Source organism: Pan paniscus, chromosome 2 (assembly GCF_029289425.2).
Source record: "Pan paniscus chromosome 2, NHGRI_mPanPan1-v2.0_pri, whole genome shotgun sequence".
NCBI classification, from domain to species: Eukaryota; Metazoa; Chordata; class Mammalia; order Primates; family Hominidae; genus Pan; species Pan paniscus.
Genome location: NC_085926.1, coordinates 121819293 through 121841123, shown reverse-complemented (window position 1 = coordinate 121841123; position 21831 = coordinate 121819293). Strand labels below are relative to the sequence as shown.

Below are 21831 nucleotides of genomic sequence, written 5' to 3'. Positions count from 1 at the left end.
TAAAAAAAAAAAAAGAGTGGGGGGAGGGGTAAGGTGTACCCTTGGAAGATACCAAGAAAAACAAAAGCAGCAGAAGTGACTACGTGAAAGTCAGGTTAGCGGTTACTTTTGGGAGGAGGGAGAAAGGGGGTTGTCATTGAGGTAGGGCACATGGAGAGGCTCCCGGGGTGGCTGGCAGAGTTCTATTTCTTGATCCAGGTGGTGATTACAAGGATGTTCCCTTTATAATAATTCACTAGTCTATATATCTATATATTTGTTTTTTGTGGTTTTCTGTATTTATGTTTTATTTTACAATTAAAAAATTTTTAAAAACACTCCTTAACCTGCAGTAAACAGTTTTTTTAAAAAAACAAAAGAAGGTCCAAGTGAAGAGATCAGAAGCTATAAAATATTTCATATTGGGTGCAAACTAAATATAAAGCAAGCCAAAACCAGAAACACCGCCTCCCCCTCCCCTCCCCCTCCCCTTCCCCTTTTTTTAATTTAAAGAACTTTGTAGGTATCTTCCAAACCAATGAGAGATTCTTAACACACACAAAGGGAGGATGTCAGAGGAACCGTGGGGCTGAGTTGCACCACTGGAGGATGTCTGAAAAAAACTACATAGACAACCTTCCAGCACTAAAACTTTAGCCCCATGGTTCCGCTGACATCTTCATTTTACAGATTAGAAAACTGAGGCCCAGAGGCAGCCAGTGTCTCATGCACGCTCACGAAGCTAGCATCAGACCCCGACCTAAGGCCTAGGTCTCCCAGTGTAGGACTAAGACACGCACCAAGACAGTACCAGCCCGCTGACCGCCGCCTGCGAGGAGTTAACTGGGGCGGTGCAGGATAAGTGCGAGGGGGCCCCGGGTCTGGCGCTAGGTTTGGCTGCGGATTCTCCGCTCCGGACTCCGAAGCAGAAGGCGGGTGGGCCTGGCGGGAAGGGCAGCAGGTCCACTCCCCGAGCGCTATGCAAATGTCATGCAAATCAGTGCATGGGGGCTGGAGCGGGTGGTTTGAGTCCTGACCCCGTAGCGCCGCGCTCTCACTCGCTCTCCTCAGCGCGCGTCCGCTCTCCGCTCTCCCACTTGCTCTCTCTCTCGCCGGTTCGCTCACCCCCGCCCCGCCCCGCCCCGCCCCGCCCCGCCCTGCCCAGTCCCGGACGCGCCTCGCGGGCTCCCCGCGCCGCCCGGTCGGCAGGAGGGCGCTGAGCGAGCTCGGAGCCCGCGCTGTGCGCCTGCGGCCGGGGCGCCCCGCCGAGCGCCGGTGCCCCGGCTCCCGGGCCGCCTTCGCCGCGCGGGTGAGTGAGCCCGCCCCATGCTTTTGTCCAGGCGCGGGCCCTGGAAGTCAAGGCTCCGAGGGTGGGAGTTCTGGGTGGGGGCTGGGACCCCCACCGTCTGTGCCTCCCGACTCCCCTAATGGAGAGGGGCCCCGGGGTGCGGCGAGGAGTCAGGGGCGTAATGAGACGACCCCAGTGACGCCAGGCTGCACGAGTTTTCTTTTGGGGAGATGAAGTGCTTGGGGACACTGATGCGATTGCCTTTCTAGGAATCATCCGAAGGGGGTGCCTTTGATTTGAGGGGCGGAGGAGAAGCGGACCCTTCTCCCAGCTCCCAGACCCTCGCTAGAGGACTCGGTGACGGCCTCTGGGAAGTGGGTGCCACGTGAAGGTCCTTCCAGCCCAAATGTGATTCCGGGAAGGTAGGGCGGGGAAGGCGGCCCGCGAGTGCCAGACCTGGCCATCCCAGGCGAAGCTGGGGCGCGGGCTTTGCAGACTTGTTCCTACTCCATACTCCTCATTTAAGCTCCTTGCCTCGCTCTGCCTCCTTCGCGTTAACTGGGGTCCCATTGTTGAGGGACCTTGTTCGCCGATGATTGCAGTTGGAAAGTTTTGGATAAACTTCTCAGGAGATATGAGTTGTCAATGGTTGAGGTAGACCCCTCCCTGGAACTTATGGAACTAAAACCCTTCAAGACCCAAAGGACTGAATTTCTAGGAGTGGCATTGCAGATGTGAAGATGGGCTGATGGGGAAATGGTTTCAAGGATATTTTTTTTTTAGATTGGGGTGTGTGTGTTGGGGTGCGGGACACTTTCTATTTCGTAGCCAGAAGGAGAAGACCCAGCTCTACTAGAGTCTAGAGGGAGTAAAATTAGCTGTTGTGATTCAGGGAGCTGGGTGGGTGTAGGGAAACACCTGGGCAGTGGGCATGATGCCAGACCTCAGGCCGTTGGTTTTTACCATCCCTCCTCTCCCCAAGTGCAAAGACCAGAGTATATGCAATGACCTGCCCACCCCACAGCCTTTCAGAGCCTGCCCTGGAGCTGCATCCCCCTTCCAAGAGAGGCTGTGTTCTTCTCCACCTGAATGGAATACTTTTTGTCAAAATGCACTTATCAATAAATTATTTCCAGATGGTGGGCTTAGGAGGACCATTTGGGGAACCCTGCCCACACTTCAAAGAATCAGGAATCAACAATGCAAGTCTCTGGGAGAAGTGTAGGTGCATCTGGTGACTTCATTAGGTTCCTACAAGGCATTTAGGGTTCTAATAGAACTGTTTTCTTTTCTCTTAAATTCTTGACCTCCTTCTCTCTTCTGTGATTCTCTTAGTCTCTTCCCCGCCTGCACACTGTGGGACTGTGGAGGATGATGCTGCTGGCACCACAGTGCTCTAGGGCAGCGTGGAATTTTCCTTCCTGCCCAGAGTGAGGTTACCCCTTTTTCTCCCACTCTCAGTGGGCCAGGAGCCTTGGGTCTGGGAGGAACCTGAGCAGTTGGTCCTGGGTCCGGAGTGGTTGGACTCTGGATGCTGGATTGGGTAGCGGGTACTCTGGGGACATGCACAAGAGCTTTTTTTGCCAAGATGTGCAGGTCTGTCTCATTGTTCACTGATGATACAAAGGATGCTGGACCTCATTTGCAGCTAAGCATGAGCTTGGAGAACCACCCCACAGTGGGGAAGCATTTATGCTGGTTTATCTCCCATGTTCAGTTTCTTTTGTGTAATAACTGGCTAGCTGAGGAGGAGGGTAGCTGCAGCATTGCAGATGTTTCCTTGTCGTATTTTTATTTTTATTTTTTATTTTGAGACAGGGTCTGGCTCTGTTGCCCAGGCTGGAGTACAGTGGCATGATCTCGGCTCACTGCAACCTTGACCTACCAGGCTCAAGGAATCCTCCACCTCAGCCTCCTGAGTAGCAGGGACTACAGGTGTGTGCCACCACACCTGGCTAGTTTTTTGGATTTTTTGTAGAGATGGGGTCCTACCATGTTGTCCATACTAGTCTAATGGGCTCAAGTGATCGCCCACCTCTGCCTCCCAAAGTGCTGGGTTACAGGCATGAGCCACTGCACCCAGCCAGAGTAGTTGCTGTTTGTGTGAGGTTTGCTCACCCCTTCATCAGGGGCTGCTTCCCCAGGGGCCAGATCTTAGAAAACATATGCAGAGCAGACTAGGCCTTGGAACATTCCTAGGCTAACTGGTAAGGCCAGGTGGCCCCACCTGCTGCCTGAAAATGGTAGACAGACAGCTACAGTCACTGCAGAGGAGGGGCTCCTGGCTGGCAGGTGGCGGGGGGAATCTGCTGAGAAGGCTTGTCAGAGAAGGAGGTGACCCAGATGGTGCAGAGGGGAGAGGCCTTTGAGTTCCAAGGGTGGGAAAAGGTTCTGGGTCTCTGGCTAGGGAGATCTTTGCTGGTCTCAGAGGCCTAGATTGTGAATGCACTGGGGTCACCATATACTCAGTGTCTTTGAGAATGACCCCTTGCTTTTATCCTCAAAATATAAGATGAGCCTAGAGTTTGAAACACAACTAGTTGGCTTGTCTGTCTTTTAGGAAGTTCATAAGGTGGGGTGGGGGTTTCAGAATTCAGCCTTGCTTGGGGACATGGGTACAGTGTCCCATGAGTATGGGGAGTCTTATTTAGTATCTTTCTGAGAACAATACTTCTTGGGAGTCTGGAAATATAAGCCTACTTGGAAGCCCAGCTGCACCTCTCACAGCTCAAACCAACCCACACAGGCTGGGAGATTGTTCATTCTTAAAAGCTTCCTGTCCTGTCTTTTCAGCAAATGTAGTAAAATTTAGAAACAACACTTAAAAAGTATCCTTTCCCAACAAAAGACAATGTCCTCGCTCAACTTGGCCAGCAGAGGGTGCATGCAGAGGACATGAGGCAGGGCCATTTGCATGGAAAATGTCCATGTGGATGCTTAGGCCTGAGCAGGGTCTATTGGGTGGCCTGAGTGCTCAGAATCAAGGAACCATCCAGCAGTGAGCCAGAGTGGGACAGAGCGATGTCACTGTGATGAGCTCCTATGCTATGTGACTTCTATCTCTTCCCTGTGCTCCCCCAGCCTCCTACCTTACAAGCAGGCAGACATGGTTGTGCGGGGAAGCAGTGCCCATATAAGCCACGCCCCTCTCCCACCTGCACCATTCTGCAGATGGATTCTCTTTATTCTTTCTTGAGTTTTGGCTGCACACTTTTCCATTCGTTTGATGCCAACAGGTTGAGCAAATGCATTCCCCACACAAACTCAAGGTGGGTGGACCTCCGTATTTGCACTGCAGGCCAGCAGGTGCATCCCTCCTCCTTGTTGCATGCACCTGGTGTGTGAGGGTTGCAGCCCCCATGAAATTTACTGACAGCCAGCCCAGTCGGCTGGGGCAGGAGGAGAGCCAGCAACAGTTGCTGCCTCATGGGCTGGAAGGTAAGGCTGTGTTTCCAGATGCTCCCACCACCTTCTTTTCCCTGCCCTCCTGCTCACTGTACTTCAGTGTCTGAGGGTGAATGGGCACCCCACTAGGGAGCTGTGGAAATTTTTGTGTAGATCCGGCTTCTTAGATTTCCCACGTTGTCCCCATCCCCCCTCTGTTGGTACTTCCTTGCCCCCCTTCCACCCTCTGCTCTCCTTCCCTGGGTCTTCAGTGCAGAGCCCTCTGGAGACAGAAAGCCCCTTTGGAGACAAAAGAAAAGGGATGAGGAGAGGATTTCCTTTTCTTTCAGACCTGCTTCTTGATTTTTTTCCCCTGGCTCTGGGCGCTCAGATCTGATGCTAATTTGTTAATCCAGGACCTTATGGGTTATTTCTCATAATCTTTGGGGGAACCGAACACCTGCAACTTGGGGCTTTTATAGTTGAGGATGCTGTTTACCTTTCTTGTTTTTAGAGATGAGGATTTCTGATGTATAGTAGGTCTCATTCAGGTTTCTGGCAGGAGGAGGCAGCCAGGCAGAATGTGATCTTTGGTGTTAAACTTGGGTTCAGTTCCATCCCATTCACTTACTGGCTGGGTGTTCTTGGGCATGGGTTTTAACCTCTGTGAGCTGACTTGAGTTTTGTCATCTGACAATGAGGGCGGTTATAAAAATTAAATGAATATAGGAATATAAGTAGGCACAAAACAAAGAATAGCTTTTATTATATATACCGGGCAGTGTTCTCCAGGTCTATAGAATGACTTGTAAATCAACCAGCAGACACTAATGATGTCTACTTTCTATTGAGCTCTGTAGAGGATTATAAAACAAAGGTAATGTGGGCCAGGCACGGTGGCTCATGCCTGTAATCCCAGCACTTTGGGAGGCCAAGGCAGGTGGATCACAAGGTGAGGAGATTGAGACCATCCTGGCTAACGCGGTGAAACCCCGTCTCTACTAAAAATACAAAAAATTAGCCAGGCGTGGTGGCGGGCGTCTGTAGTCCCAGCTACTCGGCTGTAGTCCCAGCAACTCGGGAGGCTGAGGCAGGAGAATGGCATGAACCCAGGAGGCGGAGCTTGCAGTGAGCCGAGATGGCGCCACTGCACTCCAGCCCAGGCGACAGTGTGAGACCCCGTCTCAAGAAACAAACAAACAAACAACAACAACAAAAAACAAAGGTAATGTGCCTATGCTAACAGACTCTGGGTGGGTAGCAAGAGAGCTAACACATATAAGGTAATTAGAAAGCAGGGACAACATGCAATTTCCAAGTTTCATTAACAGAATTAAAGGATGACAAGAAATTCAGGGGCTAGAGTGATGCAGGAAGGCCTCAAAAATGGAGAGAAGGAAGGGAGGGTGAGCATTTGCCAGGAGAGAGGAAGGCAGGAACATTTGGCTCCGGTGTCTGAAGGCTGTCAGCTCCTTCTTTGCTGGGCCCTGGCACAACACCTTTGACCTTGCAGCGCGCTCCCAAACATGCAGGTGTGCCTGTCCTGAGGTTTATTTTGGGGGTGGTTTTCATTCTGGCCTTGTTTTCCCTCTGCTGCCAATAATATTTCTAAAACATCTGAAATTGTTTTATTTTATACTCGATCAAAAATATTAAGAGGCAGTTGGGTGGCCAGAGTGAAAGCCCAGAGGCCCGTAGAAGACTTTTGGGTTTCTGGGGCTTTGTGTTCTCTTTTCATGCTTCATATATTGTAGCTCACTTCCTAGTTCTGGAATCACAGGGTGTTAGGACTAAGGGTCAGGTCCACTTGACCTTTGCATTGGACTGAAGAGGAAACTCTGGCCTAAGATGCCAAGTGGTGGCTGGGCACGGTGGTTCACGCTTGTAATCCCAGCACTTTGGGAGGCCAAGGCAGGTGGATCACCTGAGGTCAGGGTTCAGGACCAGCCTGACCAACGTGGTGAAACCCCATCTCTACTGAAAATCCCAAAATTATCCAGGTGTGATGGCAGGCCCCTGTAATCCCAGCTACTCGGGAGGCTGGGGCAAGAGAATCACTTGAACCCAGGAGCAGAGGTTGCAGTGAGCTGAGATCATACCACTGCACTCCAGCCTAGGCAACAAGAGCAAGACTTCGTCTAAAAAAAAAATCCAAGTAGTAGAGCCAGCATCAGCCAGAGTTCTCATCACTACCTATCCTGGTGGAGGATGGTGATGGCATAGGAAGGTGAAGGGCCTGACATAGGCAGGAAGAATGGATACACATTGGTTCCCTCATCTGCCCACCTGCTTCTCTAGAGTCCTTTAAGGCTGTCCTCTTTAGTCTGAGGGTCCAATGGGGAGCAGGAGTGAATGCCCTTCCTTTATCTGGCCTGTGATCACTGCCATCTGTCTGCTTCAGGGCCCCTGGATACCGAGTGCTGTTCCCCTTTCCTGGGGTCAGACTACATGGAATGTCATCTGAGGCTGTGGGAAACACCAGGAAGATGCCCCGGGTTTGGGGGCTAGCTTCAGCACTGTCTCCTGCTATGTGACGTGGTATCTCCAGGTCTCAGATTGTGCACCTTTAAATGGACAGAGAAGCCCTTCTCTACTCATCTGATGAGGCTGTAGGCAGATGAACACGTGCTTGGCAACCTGTGCTTGTGCTGTGGTCGTAAGGGTAGTGTCCTGCTAGGCACTGTGCTCCTGGAGGTCACCAGCTGTGGTTCATCTTGTATCCTTACTCATAGCCTGGTGCCTGACACACCACAGGTGCTCAGTACATCTGGGTGGAAGGACTGGCTAATGGGGTAAATGGAGGTGCTCAGAGAAGATTCTAAGGGATTTGCTGTGTGCCACTCCATGAGAAGGCACTTTCCACTCATTCACCTCACTTCTTCAGTTATGTCTTCTGTAGGGCTAGGTATATACTTCATTCTAACTTTTCTCCTGAGCTTTATGCATCTTTCCAGCCGAGTACTGAGTCCATTCATAGAACATGACTCAAGCAGATGTATTCCTAACCTTCCCCATTGTCCAAGTTAAATTTCCATTTGGTATTTTCCTATTAGTGTCAACAGGGTGATCATTTTCGTAATCACTTGGTTGCTGATCTTGTGGAAACAAGTATGTTCACGAGGAAGCAGCAGGTGGCTTTAGAACGTGCCTGGAGGAACAGTTCTTATCTTGCAACCTGCCTCTGATTACTATCAAAAGCTCCTGCCTTTCCAGTAGTCACTCATGGTATACATGATACAATCAACGCAGTTGCTACTGATGTTACCCAATAGTATGTTTTAGGGAGTTCTCAGGCTTCTTATTGTGATTGGGCAGGCACCTAGGGACTCAGCTCCTCCCCTGTGGGCCTGCTGATTATCCCAGGCAGAGAAACACTTGGTTTTACTTTAATATTACTATTTTTTCCTGACCAGACCGTACTAGCTCACACTTGGAGATTAACTGTGGCTTCTCTGTAGCCCAAATACATCGTACACTTGATTGCTTTGTTGATCTAAAACATAGTCTGACTGTGTCACCACCTTCAGGAACCCCCGGTGGCTCCCTGTTTCACACAGAACAGCCTTAAGCCGTTCACAGGCCTCTATAATCTGACCTCCAAGCCCAGTCTCACAGCAGCCACCCCCACACTCCTTGATCCCACTACAACCAGACTTCTTGTCTCAGCCCAATTGATACTTTCCTGTGTCTCTGACTGTGACTGTGAGTTCATCCTCACCTGGAATATTCTTCACTTGTCTCTTTGATTGACAGGTTCTTCTATCCTTAAACATTTGTTCAGGGAATGAGTTAAGTTCCTAATAACTGTCAGATACTGCCCCCAGAGGCTGCCTCTGACCTTTTCAGCCTCAACTTCTCTAGAAATAAGTCTCTGTAAAATTCTTTTTACAGAGACAAGTCATAAATTATTATGGTATGTTTTTATCATTTGTTTAATTTTTCTCATGCTAAAATTTTATATCTGTAACTATACTGAAAAAAACATCAAGGGAAGGACATGTTAATGCCTCTGTTTCCTCATAGCAGTGGTTCCAGAACTGGCTGATAACAAAATCTCTTTGGGAACCTTGTTTGAAAAATAATCTATGGCTCCCCAGTCCCAGCCCAGACTACCTTGGTGGGGTCAGGGAATCTCTGGTTTAACAAAGCTTTCCAGATGTTTCTGATGTCAACCTGATTTGATGTTTCACTATGTAATTGTTTCTATTATTTCTTTGATTTGTGTATTAGGAAGGATTCTTCAAAATTAACAGAAACCAATTCGGGCCAGCTGAAGAGAAAAAATAAAGGTAATAGCATGATAAAAGATGGATTCTTATATTTTCTTTATTCCAAATTATAGCCACTAAGATTCGTATCACTTTATAGTTTCTCAGGAAAAAGCACTTCCTTTCATATAGACAATTTTAGAAAAGTTTCTAAGTTACAATATACCTTAATTTTTGAAATTGCATACCAGTTTCTTCATCATTATAATCAAAATATAAAGATCCTTCTGAACTATGATAATGTGATAACTGATATAATCTATCAGAGTTACATATGATTTCAAGGTGAAATGCTGTTTTTCATAATCTGTGTTCATGATTTTTGAGTGTTGATGCATTCTTGCCTTCCTGGAATAAACACTTAGTCATAATGTATAGTTTTTAAAAAAAAAAATACCCCAATGACTTTGATTTTCTAATATTTTATTTTGGTTTTTTACATCTGTAGTCCTAAGTGAGATTGAACTATTAATTGTCTTTGCTTCCCTTGGCCAGTTTTGTATGTGCCCACAATTTTGACATTTTTGGCACCTTTAGGATTGACAGAATAAGTCTGAGGAATATTAAAGTCTACCAGGGTTTTGTCTATGTATTCTTTAGATTAAATTTTGAGTTCTGCCTTTTCTATAAGTAATATTGCTAAAAGTTAGATATCTTTTTCTAAAAGTTAACTGGAAACTTTGAAAAAAATAAATATTCAGTATCTACCTGATCATCTGTTGCACATAAATCAGTCACACCAACTTTTCCTAGCTTCGGTGTATTCTGGTCTGGTAAATTTGGCAGTTTCTACTGTCTTTTTATTCCATTGTTTGACAAATGATCAGCATTTTCCCAGGTACACAATAACTTTTCTTTTCAATGCTGCATCATAATAGGTTTTTTTGAAGACTCTTTTTCTTTCTCATGTAAAAAAGTAGATATAATTTATATACAGTAAAATTCACCTGTTTTAATGTACAATTCTGAACAATTAATACACAATTATGAGGAAGTTCAGTTCTGAATTTTGACAAATGTATATATAGTCATATAGGCACCATCACAATTGAGATACAGAAGAGCTCCATCACCTCCCAGAATTGCCTTGTGAGCTTTTGTTGTCTGCTCTCCCACCATGCAGACCTTGGCAGTTACTGATCTTTCTCTCCCTGTGTTCTTTCCTATCTTGGAATGTCATATAAATGGAGTCATGGTTTGTAGGCTTTTTAGTGTGCCTGCTTTCACTTAGCATTAATGTGTTGGAGATTCATCCATGGTGGTAGGTATATCAATAGGTTATTCGTTTTTGTTGCTGAGTATTATTTCATTGTAAAGACGTATCACCGTGTGTTTACCTATTCCCCAGTTGAAGGACATTTGGGCTGTTTCCAGTTTGAGGTGATAATGAACAACTCACTATCAATGTTTGTGAACAGATTTTTATGTGAACATAGATTTCATTTCACTTGGGTAAATATCTAGGATTGGGTTTTCTGGGAGGTATGGTAAATGTAATGGAATACCAAACTGTTTTCCAAAGTGGCTGTACCATTTTGCATTCCTGGTAGTAATATATGAGGGTTATACTTTCCACATCTTTGTCAGTACTTGGTATTGTCAGATTTTAAAAATTTTAGACATTCTAATAGGTATAGTTTTATCATATTGTGTTTTTAATTTGAATTTCCTTAGTGACTACTGATGTTGAACATCTTTGTACTTATTTGCCAAACATATATTGTCTTTGGTGAAGTATCTGTTTAAGTCTTTTGCCCAAGTTTTATTGGATTGTTTGTTTCCTTATGATTTAGATTTGAGAGCTCTTTATATATTCTGGACATTAATCTTTTATTGGGTACATGTTTGGCAAATATTTTCTTGCTGTCTGTAGCTTGTCTTCTCATTCTCTTTAACAATGCCTGTTACTGCATGACAGAAGTCTTTAATTGTGATGAAATTCAATTTATCAATTTTTAAAAATGTGTTATGCTTTTGCTGTTATATCTAAGAAATACTAACCTAATGTGGAGTCATTAAGATTTTCTCCAGTGCTTTCTTCGAGACGTTTTACAGTTTTAGGTTGTATATTTAGTTCTGATCCATTTTAAGTTAATTTTTATACATGATGTAAGTTATAGATAGAGATTCTGTTGTGCGTATGAATGTCCAATAGTGCTAGCACCACAATGAAAAGATTATCCTTCTCTTATTGAATTGTGTTTGTACCTTTGTTGAAAATCAGTTGAGCATGTATGTGTGGTCTATTCTGAGTATTCTGTCCCATTGATTTATGTGTTTATTCTTTCAACAATACCATACTGTATTGATTATTGTAGCTTTATTGTAAGTTTTGAAGTAAGGAAATTTGAGCCCTTCAACTTAGTTCTTTCTTTTCAAAATAGTTTTGGCTATTACAGATTTTTTGGCCTGACATATAAATTTTAGAATCATCTTGTTGGCATCTGCATAAATTCCTGATGGAAGTCTGTTGGTATTGCATTGAATCTATAAGTCAATTTGGAGAGAATTGACATCTTAACAATGTTGGATTTTTGAGTACATAAATAAACTATATTTCTTCATTTAGGTCATCTTTGATTTCCTTATCAATATTTTATAGTTTTTAGCATATATATACTGAACATATTTTGTCATGTTTATAGCTATGTATTTCATGTTTTGGTGCAATTTTTAATGGTACTTTTAGTAAAATTCTGTTTTCCAATTGTTCATTGCTAGTATTTATAACTACAATTGATTTAGTATTTTAATGGATTTTTAAAAAATTTAAATCAGAATAAAGTACAGCAAAATATGTACTTGCAGAGTTTGAAAATCTAATGTGATTAGTAGCTAGCTAAATCTAATGTGTAACTTAAACAATTTAAAAGGCTGGGATATAGAATCAATTTTCAGCCCTCATCTGCTCTTAACTATTTCCCTGAACTTTTTAATTATTTTTAAGCAATCGATTTTTGTTTGTTGACCTTATATCTTTTGACTTTTCTAAACTGACTTATTAGTTCTAGTAGCTTTTTTTTCTAGATTCTTTGAGATTTTCATCATAGATAATCATGTCATCTCTGAATAAAGACAGTTTTATTTATTCAATTCCAATTTCTTTGCCTTTATTTTACTTGTTTTATTGTGCTGGTTAGGATTTCCAGTATAATGTTAAACAGGAGTGGTGAAAACAGATATCATTGCCTTATTTCCAATCTTAGGAGGCAGGTGTTGAGTCTTATATCATCTTGTATGATATTAGTCATAGGTTTTTTGTAGATACTTTTTATCAGGTTGAGGAAGTTTCCTTTTAGTTTGCTTAGATTTTCTTTGTCTTTACCGTGAATGAATAATGATTTGTTCAGGTGCTTTTTATGGATCTGTTGAGATGATCATATTTTTTCTTTTGTCCATGAGTTGGCAAACTTTTTCACAAAGGGCAGTGTGAGAAAAATAATAAATATATATTTGGTCTTTATTTTCAGTTTCTGGCATAGAGCTTCTAAAACCCTGGGAGTTTCCTGAGTGAGAGTGGTGAGAGGAATGTCTTTGGTTATTCATAATAAGTCCCTTTCAACCATACCTGAGTTTATGCTGGTGAGGTGACACTTGGTGAGCCCCTATATAGCTTCAGGATGGGGGCTGATTGTCAGAGGAAACAACCATGTAATTAGAAGGTTGGAATTTTCAGCACACCCTGCCCCAACATCTGGGGAGGGGAGAAGGGCTGAAAACTGAGTAAATCACTAATGGCCAGTGATTTAATCAGTGATTCCTATGTAACGGAACCTCCATAAAAACTCCTAATCAAAGGGGTTTGGAGAGCTTTGGAATTGACTAAGCACACTGAGATGCTGGCAAGGTGCTGGCAATGCCTGGAGAGGGCATGGAAGTTCCCTGCCCCTTTTCATATACCTTGTCCTATGTATCTCTTCCATTTGGCTGTTCCTAGGTTGTATCCTGTAAAATAAACTGGCAAATATAAGGAAAGAGGGCTCTCAAGTTCTGTAAACCATTCTAACAAATTATCAAACCCAAGAAGGGGGTCATGGGAATCCCTAACTTATCGTCGGTTGGTCAGAAATAAGAGGGGCCCAGGACTTGTGATCTGAAATGGGGGCAGTCTTGGGGACTGAGCCCTTAAGCTGTAGGATCTAACACTAACTCAAGGTTGATAGTGTTAGCATTGAATTGGATTGTAAGACGCAGCTGGTGTCTAGAGAGAGATTCGGTTGGTATGAGGAAAAAAAACTCCACATAGCTGGGTGTCAGAAGTGTTCTGGGAGTTAAAAACAGGTCATAATAGCCAGATAACAAATATTTTAGGCTTTGTGGGCCATAAGGTACTTTATTCAACTCTCTACCCAACTCTCATAAATCTCCTCTACTCAGTGATTCAGCTCTGCCATTGCAGCATGAAAGCGGCCACAGACAATAGATGGATAAGTGAATGGATGTGGCTGTGTTCCAGGAAGCTGTATTTACAAAAACAGGCTGCAGGTTGGATCTGGCCTGCCGGTCGTAGTTTTCCCAGTCATAGTTTGCCGATCCTTGCTTTAGTCTATTGATATGTGGAATTACAGTAATTGATTTTCAAATGTTTAACCAGCCTTACATTCCCAGAATAAACTCCACTTGTGGTATATTATTAATCTTTTTATATATTGCTGGATTTGGTTTACTCAATTTCATTGAAGTTTTTTGTGTCCATATTCATGAAGGATATTGATCCGATGTCTTTGTCTGGTTTTGGTGTCAGGGTATATTGGTAGCCTTATGAGTTGGAAAGTGTTCCTTCTTCTTCTATTTTCTGGAAGAGTTTGCATAAAACTGTTGTTATTTATTCCTGAAAGTTTTGGTAGAATTTGCCAGTGACACCTGAGCCTGAAGTTGTTTTGCGGCATGATTTTCAACAGCAAATTAAATTATTTAATAAATATAGGACTGTCCAGGTTATTTGTTTCTTCTTGAGTGATTTTCAGTAGTTTGTATCTTTGGGATAATTTGTCTATTTAATCTAAAAGACAGAATATTTATAAATGTTCATAATATTAACTTATTATCCTTTTCATTTCTTTAGGAATTGTAGTAATGTCTCGTTTTCTATTCCTGATATTTATAGTTTGTATCTTCTCTTTTGCTCTTGGTCAATCTGGCTAGCAGTTCGTGAATTTTATTGGTTCTTTCAAAGAACCAGGTGTTTGTTGGTTTGAGTTTTCTCAATGTTTTTTGTTTCCAGATTCATTGGTTTTTCTTTATCATATATTCTGCTTGTTTTGGGTTCAGTTGCTCTTCCTTTTCTAGTTTGCTAAAGTGAATGCTTAGATCATTGATTTGAGACCTTTCTTCTTTTCTGATAATTTCTAGGGTTCTCCTTTTCTGGGACAATTGGGTTGGGAAAGGGGACATGGAGGTGTAGAACCAGTTTTCCTACCTCTAAGCATTTATTAGGAGAGCTTTAGTAAAAGCCTTACCAGCAGGGAGCCCTGAGGCTTCTGCTTGGGGGTGGGACCAATGGGAAGGAGGCAAATGGTCACACCATGGACTGTTTCTTTCATGGGAAGCAGTGGCCTGGTCTTCCCACCCTGACAGTCTAGGACCCTAATGCTCATCTGCCTCCCAATATGGTCTGTAGAAAGGAGAGGAAAGGGAGTTGGAGTTCCTGCAGTTTTGTTGGATGAAAGGGTTCTCTCCTAATAGTTTAGACCAGGAGCTGGTGGACTTTTTCTGTAAAGAGGCAGATACAGATAGAAAATATTTTCAACTTTGCAGGCTATACCATCTCTGTCATAGGTATTCATCTCTGCCATTGGAGCACGGAAGGAGCTGTAGATAACATGTAAATGAATGGGCATGGATGTGTTTCAGTAAACCTGGTTTACAAAAATAGACAACAAGCTGGATTTGGCCCATGGGCCATAGTTTGCCTACACCTGCCTGCTTTAGTCTGCTAATGTGGTGAATTACATTGATTGATTTTCAACTGTTCCAGACAAGTTGTATTCTTGAGATAAATTCCACTTGGTTTAGAGCATCTGGTCTGTGCTGGCCCTGTCTTTGTTTCTCAGCTTGCGTTGTCACTGAGCCATGAGCTTCTCAGGGGTAGGGCCACAATAGGGCCATCTCTGATCTCCTGTCAGGTATATGGTAGATGGCTAGTGAACCTTTGTGGCTGGGTGGAAACACCTGTGCCCTTCAGTGGTACTCTGCTGCAGCTTCCTTTTTGGTCCCCCCAGGAGCCTAGAAGAAACGGAGGTTGGGTGGAGGAGTTGGGCTCAAGTGCTGTCACTGCAGGCCCCAGGCTGATCTTTCATTTTGAGACTCTTTTAGAAATGTGACTCATGTTTGGTCTGTGAGGCATTGCTTTCTAATTACTCTCTGTCCTTTTTCTGGGGGATGTGGTTGGCACCATAGCTGGCAGGCTCAGGAATTCAGGCCTCCAGGTGCCAGCCCAGTGGTGGTATTCTAAAAGGGCTTGATTGGCCCCTTTCCAGGACCATGGCTTTCTAGATCCTTTTATAGAGGAGTGTGCCTGTGTGTGGGAAGGGGCAGAGCAGGAGGGTCCATGCCCTTCTGGCTCCTAAATGACCTTCATGCCTGTGGAGTGTGGACTAGACAGAGCCATGTGACAAGGCATTACAAATGGATTTTGCACAGGTAGATTTCATCATCCATCTTAGCCAATTTTCCTAATTGATTGGGAGGGCTGGGTGGGCAGTTGATGGGAAGGGCCTGGAGCTAACAGATCTGGGTTTCAATCCCAGCTCAAGAACTTATTAGATGGGTGAATCTGGGCACATTATTTAACTACTCTGAACTTCAGTTCACTCCCTTATAAAATGGAGATGTAACAACCTCCCAGAATTGTTGTGAGGGGTATGTTAAGTCCCTCACTTTCTCTCCTGGGCTGACAGAGGTGAGCAGAGTGGTGGACAACAGAAGTGCAAAACGACTTGAAAACATGGGAGAATCCATTTGCAGACTGGGATATGGAGAGGGTGTGCTGGTCCCCTTTTCCTGCCTAGAATATTTCCGAGCTGAAAGATGGGGAGGGGTGATTCAAGGGCCAAGCCTCTGATTCTGCTCTGGAGCAAGACCACCCTAGGTCTGGATGATGCCTTAGGTTGTTTGGGCCTCTTGTCTTTCATTGTTCAGCCAGGTTCACTGGGATAGGAACCTGGAGCTGTGCCAGTCCTGGTTTAGTGGAATTAGTTGCATAATTGCCTTGGATTTAATGGGAAAATTTAAGGCCTCTTGGACCTGTTGATAATAATAACCCTCCTTATGACTACCCAGTGTGGGAGGAGTGAGGAGAGTCACCTCCAACTGCCTTCAGAACACCACCGCCTTTTCATGTGTTCTGAGGTTTCTGCTTTCCTCTTGACAAGGTTCAAGACCCTTTTGCACAGGTGTTAGGGGATGAGGACCCTGCTTTCCTGCAGAGTCTGTGAGTTAAGGGCACTACAGCTCCTAGGCCGCCCTGCTCACCCCAGACTGAGGCCTCATTGCCTTCTGGGACAATCAGACCAAGGCTTTTACTGGAGAGCTCATAAAACTTGTTAAGGATCAAGAACTAGATAAAGTTCCAATTTTGTCACCCTGAGATAATCTTGTATTATTGTACCTGAAAACAGTATTGAAACACAGATCTCACTGTGACACCCCTGGTTAAAAACAATGTTAATCCCCTGCTACCTAAAAGACAAAATTTCAGCTATTCAACGTGGCATGTAAAATAGGCTGCAATTAGGCCTGCCACATAAAATATTCAGTTATTATTTTGCTATAAATACTTATCATTTGGATAATGTTTTACAGTTTATTTGTACATTTTGCATTTAATCTTTGTCAATCTTACGATATTGTTCTTGTTCCCACTTTGTAGTTGATGGCCCAAAGTTTAGGGAAGTTAAAAGGAATTTGTCCAAGATCAGGTGGCCACAATAAAGTCAAACTAAGCACAGGGTATAAATTAGTGCTCACTTGCTACTTCCTCACTGTATGACCTTGAACAAGTTTATTTATCTATAAAGAATCAGGGATAATACAACAAACTTGTAAAGTTTTTGTGAGGATTAGACGAGAGAATCCAAGCAAAGTGCTTGGGGGAATGCCTGTCACATAGTAAGTGCTCAGAAAATGTTGGGTATTATTACGATACTCTATTTTAATTGTTCCACAATTAATGTTTTCAGTTTTTAATTCCACTATTGTAAGTAACACTGTTATAATGATCTTTGTCCAAATGGTTTATTTTTTCTGTTGTATTATTTCCTTGGATTATATTCCAAGAAAAGCATTGCTAGGTCAAAAGATATGATCCTCTTTTTTTGCCTTTGTTCCATATTGCCAACTAGCCCTTTAGAAGGATGGTTCCCATTTAAAAGGCTGCTACTAGACCCATGAGAGTGAACTCTCTCCCACTGGTGGTACTTCTGTGCAACCTCTCAGCCCATCAGAGGGCATATACCAGTCATTTATCAGTCATTGAGGATTATAATTATCACCTTTCAAAAAGACCAACAGATCCTAGACTGGTTGGAGCCAAACTTTATAAACTAGGTTGTGCCTACAGCAAGACATAGGACCCGGCTAATCAGCAAACTGTACTAAAAACTCTAGGAATGGCTGACCTCTCAACTCACTTTCTGTAGGGCTCTGTGGGAGTCTTTGCATGTACACAGCAGGTAGATAAGAAGGAGTGGTGTTGGGGGAGGCAGGAGTTGCTTATGAGCTGTGGACCTGAGGACTGTAGGGAGGAAGACTGTATGGGAACCATGTGTGGCTTCAGAATTTTTATGTAGGAGAGTGTATGCATTTGTTTGGGTTGTGTAACAAAGTACCACAAGCCAGGTGGCTCAAAACAATGGAAATTCATTTTCTCACAGCTCCAGAGGCTGGAAGTCTGAAATCAGGGGTTCAAACAGAGTCAAGCTTTCCTCTGAAGGTTCTGGGAGGATCCTTCCTTGACTCTTCTGGCTTCTAGTGGCTGCCAGCAGTCCTTGGCATTCCTTGGGTGCATGTGTATCACTCCAGTCTCTGCATCCATCTTCACATGGACTTCTCCCCTCTGTGTCAGTGTATGTTCACATGATGTCCTCCTCTCTGTGTGTCTGCGTCCAATGCATCCAAATTTCCTCCTGGTTTTTTTTTTTTTTTTTTTTTGGGTACTAGTCATTGGATTAAATCCCATCCTAATTCAGTATGACTTCATCTTAACCTGATTATATCTGCAAATACCCTATTTCCAAACCAGGTCACATTCACAGGTACCAGAGGTTAGGACTTCAATAAGATTTTGGGGGGGACACACTTCAACCCATGACAGATGGATTGGGAAGAGAAAATGGAACATGTCCATTTTTCATATCACAGACTACACCGTGGATGGGGCTGTTGGTGGAGAAAATTATGGACAGTGGTAGTGTCACTGGTGGGAATGCTGGACAGGTGTCTGGGGCCAGTGCTGCTTCTGTTCTTGGCCTCCCCAGCCCCACTTACCCTAAGGATTTGTCACAAAACTAGTCACTGATAAGTATTAGGTGCTTCTAGCTGGGATGATGCAGCCATAGCAGAAAGAGCTTAGCCACCAAGGGAAAGGGGTGTTCTAGGAGCCAGTGGGGAGTCATAGAAATAACGGGACTGGGCAGACATGCAGATCTCAGGTTAAGTCTCAGGCTACCTGGAACACCATGGCCTCAGTTTCCCCATTGAAGGGTGAGGAGGGAGGGACTGCATAGCTTCTGACATCCCTTTCTGTTTGGCATTATATAATTCTAACAGGAGAGGTAACATTTTAGAGACACCCAAGCTCCTTGACTCTAAGGGTTGTCCTGAGGTCTGTCTGGGTGACGAGGTGTGAGCAGCTGATATGGGTGGGTACTGGGGAGGGGACAATGTGGTATTTCCCATCCCAGGTCTTTCCAACAAGACTTTATTCAAGTCACCTCTCCATGAGGCCTTTCCTGGCCTCTCTAAAATTTCAACCTCATCCTGATATTTCATGTCCCCTCTTTCAGTTTTAATTTTTCTCCTTATACTTATACCCTATCCAACATGGTTTACATTTTATGTATTTTCCTCACTAATTGCCTGTTTTTCCCACTAAACAGTAAGCTCCTTGAGGGCAAGGATTTTTATCCAATTCTAAAATAATGCCTATCACATACCAGGCACTCCATACGTATTTGTTGAATAAATGAAGATGTGGTAAACTTGATAAATTGGGTGAAAATTTAAAGGGGGTGTACCAGTTATATTCTTTGAAAGGTCTCAGTCCTCCCTGGCTCCAGCCCCCTAGCCAAGACTGCCCAGGGTCCTGCCATAAGTAGCACCTATTTCTGCAGGGTTTGTTCCATTCATCAATTGCTGGGAGAAAACTCTCCCAAACAGTGGCATAAGACAACAATCATTTTGTTATGCTCTGGGGTTCTGTGGGTCAGGAATTTGAACAGGACACAGTGGGAATGGCTTGTGAAGACCTGAAAAGCTGAGGTGACTCAAACAGCTAGGGGCTTGGATCATTTGGAGGCTTCTTCACTTACCACCTGGCTTCTAGACTGAGACAACTTGAAGGCTGGGCTCAGCTGGGATACCTGGAGCCAGAGTGCCTACATATGGCCTCTCCATGTGGCTTAGGCTTCCTCACAGCATGGTGGCTGGGTTCCTGGAGCAAGTGTTCCCAGAAGGAGCATTCCATGAGAGCCAGGTGAAGACTCCCTGGTCTTTTATTACCTGGCCTCAGAAGTCACATAGTGTTGCTTTTTGCCGTACTCTGTTGATCAAAGCAGCCATAAGCCTGCACCTTGGTAGGAGGAGTGTCAAAGATTTTGAGACCATGTTTTAAAACTGCCACAGGAATCTTACCACTTTCTCACCGGTCTCAATCTAAAGTTAACCTGAAGTAAAAATCTGCCACCTTCAGATCAGGACTTATGGTGAATTATACCTGTTCTCTACCTCACTCTTCACTAATGGAGCTTCTTCAGGACAGAGTCTGCCATGTTTGTTTTTTGAAGCACCTAGCACATTATCTGGCACACAATAAGTACTAAGCAAGTTAGCAAGCAAGTGAATGAATGCACAAACACAGGGAATGGGTGTTTTCTGTGGCTGGCTTAGCACTGCTAAGTAGCTACAGGAAGACTTGAAACTCCTGTCTATTAAGGCCAAAGTTTTCTAACCAGTTTCCATTCATATTCTGCACTGCTGAAAGCTGTGGGTTAGGAATAGATTCCTGTGGAAGAGACATGAGTATGGAGATAGAAGTTGTATGGTATGTTAGGGAATACTGGTAATCTGGTTTGATGATAGCTAATAATTTCTGTATTTTCCTAGGACAATGGTAGAATAAGGCTAGAATGTAAGGGCCTTGTTACAGGACACTGAGTATAGATATTATTCATTAATGAAGAGTCATCAAATATTGTTGAGCAGCAGAGTACATGTAATAGGAGCTGTGAACTAGGAAGATTGACCTGCCAGTGACATTCAAACCAGATTGGAGTAGGGAACCCCACAGATGGGCAAAACAGAGATTTGAAATCCAGGTATGCAACCAGGGCCTGAACCAAGCTAGAAACTGCAGGAAAGCCAGCAAGGGGAGGGATGTGAGTGATTGTGAGGTTAGCAGGTGTTTGGGGCCATGTGAGAGGTGACAAAAAAGAGAATGTAAAAGATGATGCAACAATCACATATATTTAGAGATGGAGTCTGTCACTCAAGCTAGAGTGCAGTGGTTGCAGTCTCGAACTCCTGGGCTCAAATGATCCTCCTGCTTTTAGCTTCCTGAGTAGCTGGAGCTACAGGCACATGCCACCGTGCCTGGCTAATTTTTTTACTTTTTGTAAAGACAGGATCTCACTATGTTGCCCAGGCTGGTCTCAAGCTCCTGGCCTCAAGCAATCCTCCTGTCTCAGCCTCCCAAAGCACCAGGAACACTTACATTGTAGGGACTAATTTCTATAATTTTGTTATAAAAATTTTCCAGTATACAGCAAAGTTTAAACACATGTATGGTGAATACATATATTCCCTCCACCTAGATTCTAAAGTTAACATTTTCCTGTATTTGTTTTATCACCTATCTGTCCATCCTTCCATCATCAATCAGTCCATCTTGTTTTTGTAATATGTTTAAGTCACAGACATTAGGAAATTGTACGTTCCCCTAAATACTTAAGCATGCATACCATTACCTTGAGTTGAATATTGTTTACATTACTTTTTCTTTTGAGGTAAAACTTATTTATAGTGAAATGAACAAATCTTAAGCATACCACTGGATGACTTTGGACAAAAGCATGCACCTGTGAAACCCAAACCCCTTTCAAGATTTGGACATTACCATCATCCTACAGAATTCCTTTATATTTCTTTCCAATTTCTGTCCCCACCCTCCAGATGCAACCATTATTCTAATATTTAAGGCACAGATTTGTTTTGTTTCTCCTAGAACTTCACATAAATGAAATTGTATGGTATATATTCTTTGGCTTAATGTTTCTTTCATTTGGCCTGTTTTTGAGATTTATCCATGTTGTTTTGTGTATCAGTCTGTTCCTTTTAATTGCTAAAGAGTATTTTGTTTATGGCTATACCACAGTTTACTTATCCCATTTCCAGTTTTTGGAAAAAAAGTTGTTTCCAGTTTGGCTGTTATGAATAAAGCTGCTATGAATACTTTTGTATAGGTCTTTTTGGGTAGACATATGTTTTCATTTCTCTTGGGTAAATATCTAGGAGTGGAATTGCTAGGTCATAAGATGAGTCTATGTTTAGTTTTGTAAGAAACTGCCAAAGTGTCTGTTTCCACATTTATACACCTATATTTCCAGTGTATCAGAATCTAGTTGCTTCACATCCTCATCAACATTTGGTATTGTCAGTCTTTTTAATTCTAGTCATTCTTGTGGATACTGCTATGGC

General features: G+C 43.6%; 1 protein-coding gene across 5 annotated transcripts in view; it reads left to right on the top strand.

Annotated features, from left to right (window-relative positions):
• Positions 1-1161: 1161 nt before the first annotated feature.
• Positions 1162-21831, top strand: part of MYLK (myosin light chain kinase) — a 271706-nt gene continuing 251036 nt past the window's right edge. For 2 of the 5 annotated variants that reach the window (XM_034957201.3, XM_034957195.3), the window contains exons 1-2: positions 1162-1288; positions 8882-8940. The gene's annotated coding sequence lies outside the window, so the exon portion shown is untranslated. The remainder of the gene's footprint in view (positions 1289-8881; positions 8941-21831) is intronic. The other 3 variants (XM_034957198.3, XM_034957199.3, XM_063602906.1) reach the window with 3 other exon arrangements.